The 4049-nt window shown below is 40.0% G+C and overlaps 1 protein-coding gene and 1 pseudogene across 2 annotated transcripts in view; both read right to left on the reverse strand.

Annotated features, from left to right (window-relative positions):
* Positions 1–4049, reverse strand: part of Wdr64 (WD repeat domain 64) — a 159834-nt gene that overhangs the window by 78523 nt on the left and 77262 nt on the right. The window lies entirely within an intron of this gene.
* Positions 944–4049, reverse strand: part of LOC103746897 — a 10399-nt pseudogene continuing 7293 nt past the window's right edge.

Raw genomic sequence — 4049 nt, forward strand, 5'->3', positions numbered from 1 at the left:
TAGGAAGTAGTATTGGTTCCCCAGGTGTCTGGGGCCCCAAGTCTAGGGATGGCGCAGGTCCCAAACTAGGAGTAGCGAACAGTGGGGGAGATGGAAGGGTGAATGTGGCTTGGGGAGCCAAGGCGCAGCTGCACTATAGACTTACCCCAAGAGGCCTGAGGATAGGAGTGCAGGCTAGGAGAGGTAGCCGGTGGTGCAGGTCCCAGGTCGCAGAGAGAGGTGAATGCGGGGCCAGGACCAGAAGCGGTGCTCCTGGGGCCCAAGAAAGGCACTAAGTTGGTCTGGGTGAGAAGGATCAGGAAGCAGTATTGGTTCCCCAGGTGTCTGGGGCCCCAAGACTAGGAATGGCGCAGGTCCCAAACTGGGAGTAGTGAACAGCGGGGGAGATGGAAGGGTGAATGTAGCTTGGGTAGTCAAGGCGCGGAGGACTGTGCTATAGACTTACCCCAAGAGGCCTGAGGATAGGAGTGATTTTTATATTTTGAAAGTAAACAATACAAGCATGAGGGTCTGAGTTCAGATCCCAGCATCCATACAGCTCAAAAAATTAGTTGGAACATGCTTGAACTTGGCCTTTGGCCTCCATGCTGACACATGCAGGTGATTGTATCCCCACCACATGTACACACACACACACACACACACACACGCACACACACACAAACTGCAAACAGGAAGGGGAGAGAAAGCATGGCACCCAACCAAATTTCTACATTCCAGCAATACTTCACTCATTCTTTCAGTAACGTTTTAAGAAATGTCATAATGACATGACCTTGAAATAGCTCTAGGCATTTTCTTTGACGCTCATGATGTGGCACCGGTGATGTTGTAAAGAGCAGATAAGCAGGAGCTGCCAAATCACCATGGACCGGCTTTTTCCCACAGGAGCACTCCAAATTGTGCCGGCAATGATGTTCTCACACACGCATCCGAGAGGGTGTCACGTGATGTAACTGTGTTTGTCTGGAGACGCATGACTGCTCAACGCACTGCTTGTCTATCAGAACTTCTGTGCACTTGTTCACCATGCTGAGGCTGGAACTGAACCTGGCTCTTGACTGGTTAATCATCTCTTGAATGAGAACATTGTGCCGAAGCCATAGCGGCTTAGAGATACATCTTCTGGTCCTCATCTACAGCATTTCCTATGGTGTATCTTTCTGCAATGATGTAGTTACTTTAAATTTTGTTCTCTTACTACCGAAGTTCATATTTAATGAAAATGACGATTTTGAATCAATATCTTCCTCTTCTGAATCATGATTATTCATTTTCATATCAAGCAATGGTTTGATTGTTTTGGTCAGTTCCTTTTCATTCATCTGAGTGCTATCTTGAAGTTCTTTGTAGTACACAATTTTGCTGTTGTTAAAGGCAAGAACTGCCACATAGTAGGCTGTAACCATAGCTACATATGGTTTCCCAAATAGTTTATTTTAACTTCGCCTGCACAGAGATAGCATGCCAAGTAAATTTCCTTCCACTGAAATGCTGGCTATAACATAATTCAAACATCTGTACACTGTTTTTCTAACTCCTGGAGAACTGCAAACGTGGATGAAGGAGACTGAGTGAGAGACCAGCAACTAGCCTGTAGGACATCTATTACTGTGTCTTGGTTTCTAATAAAACTGTTAAACTTCTTGCCGAGACCTGCACTGACACTCATGTCTATATACATCTGATGCAGCTTGCTAGTAAACTCATAACCACAAACTTGCTTTGATTTGTTGATCATGGTTTCTTCAGAATCCAGAGACATAGATAACCCGTGAATTAAATGTTTTGCCAGCATGCTTGCATAGAATTTTGTAAAACATCTTTATCATCAATATATTTAAAAACAGTGATGAAGCTGGTTTGTTTGTTCATTCTCCCTCATTCCCTTTGCTGATTTCTTTAGCAAGTTGTCACGGTACTTAGCAAGCAGTTTAGGCACTTTGCAAACAGACTTGGGCACTCTGTTATTTACAGCTGATGTAAGGGCCTTATCTAAAGCATAAAATGGTGATCATCATGCAAAGCAGTGTTGATAAGCTGAAAAAATTTACCATGTACTTCCAAAATTGATTCCATAAATAGTGTTGGCATATTTTCCTGAGTAAGGTTACTGGTTGCTCAAAGGCCTCTGTTATGGAAATGATTTTGCAACTCCTAAATCATATGTGGTAAGCCAGTGGACACAGCACAGACTAAGACATACATGTTTGCCATGTCATTCTTCTTTTGCTGAATGACATTATGGCATTCTGCATGTAGGAACTGTTAGTGGTCTGCTACGACCCGTTGCTGACATTCATGGATCTCTAGCAGATGAACTTGGATTTAAATATTTCCAACATCGAATATCTTCATCTTTTAATCTACCTAAAACCCTTTCCATATACTGTGAGCAATTTGATTCTTATAATAAATTTGAAGCATCTTGCTTGTAATATTCTCCTGTTTCAGTCAGAAAGAGAGACTCAAAGATTTGCTGATAAAACTTTGTTTTTGTAAATTATAGGATTTAAAAAAATTATTTATTTAAAAACCACATAATTATAAGAAGCATTTCATTACAACAGCATTAACATGTTCAATAATAATTTCCAGAGCTAAGATGCATCTCTTACAAAATTGGCTGTAATTTTTAGGTTTTACAGTTGAATTGATACAGTTATACAATATTGTACCCCATATAAATCCTATAAATTAAATGAGGTTTTAAACTTTAAAAAAGATCTCCATTTCAATATTAAAAGTTTCATACAGAAAAATTCATTTTTAATACAAGTGACACTAAGATGCACATGTGTTTCTAATCTCTTTATATCTGATTATTACTAGTCACAGTCAGTTACAGTGGTAATGTTTTTCACACCTACCAATTATTAGGGAGCAAATTTTTATGCTTTGAAGAATTATTTTTTTTAATTTTTAAAAAATTTAATAACCAGCCGGGTGTGGTGGTGCACGCCTCTAATCCCAGCACTTGGGAGGCAGAGGCAGGCTGATCTCTGTGAGTTCAAGGCCAGCCTGGCCTACATAGTGAGTTCCAGGACAGCTGGGGCTACAGGAAGACCCTGTCTTGAAAAAAAAAATTTAATAACCACATGATCAGAAGTATTTCATTACAGCTTTAACATATTCAGTAACACACTACAGAGCAAGGATACATCTCTTTCAACAGTGGCTGTAAGTTTTTAGGTTCACAGGTGAATTAATACAGTTATGTAATATTGAACTCAGTATAAACCCTATAAGATATAAAATTGAATGAACTTTTACCCTTTAAAGAAGATCTCCATTTCATTTTAAAATATGCTGTTTCCTACATTTTTAATGCTACTAACATTTAAATGTTTGCACATGTATCTTTAATCTCTATGTATCTGATGATTACTAGTCACAGTCAGTTACACTCGGATCCTTAGTACCTAAGCATGGATAAAAGTCATCAGGTATATTTCACTGGCAATGTTTGCCACCTCTACTATTTAACAATGAAGTAAATTCCTATGCTTCTTCCTCAAATATAAGTCCTTTAAAAAAATGTTGATTTTTTCTGTGTGTATATCATACAGAACATCCCACACAATCTTATTCATCTATATACCCATTTCCCAAATGGCACGCTCCCATAGCCTTCCCCCCTCCCACATACTGCAGCCCATATACTCTGTCATCCCTCTTACTGTCCATTGTGTTGTCGACACCCCCAGCCATTCTCCATTACTTGTCCATCTGCTGAATCTAGTCAGCCTATCTAGACATCCCTGTTTTGAGAACATCAGCTGTTCCTCATCCAGCAGCAATCAGTTGTCAATATTCCTTTAGATAAGATTGGGGTCTGCTGTTCATTTTCGCAGTTCTGTGTTGGGTTACTATCTGGGAGTCCCTTTGGCCACCCTGGCCAACAACTCAAAAGAAGGTATCTCCTATCTGGCATTGTTGCTTGTTATGTAGCCTTTAGCTATGCATATGAACTCCTAAGAAATTATACTGGCCCCTTTAATCTTTGGTTATACTTTCCTTTTGGGTGTTTAAGGCCATACAGTTGGCCC

The sequence above is a fragment of the Nannospalax galili genome, unplaced genomic scaffold (genome assembly GCF_000622305.1).
Source record: "Nannospalax galili isolate Female #2095 unplaced genomic scaffold, S.galili_v1.0 scaffold543, whole genome shotgun sequence".
Lineage (NCBI taxonomy): Eukaryota > Metazoa > Chordata > Mammalia > Rodentia > Spalacidae > Nannospalax > Nannospalax galili.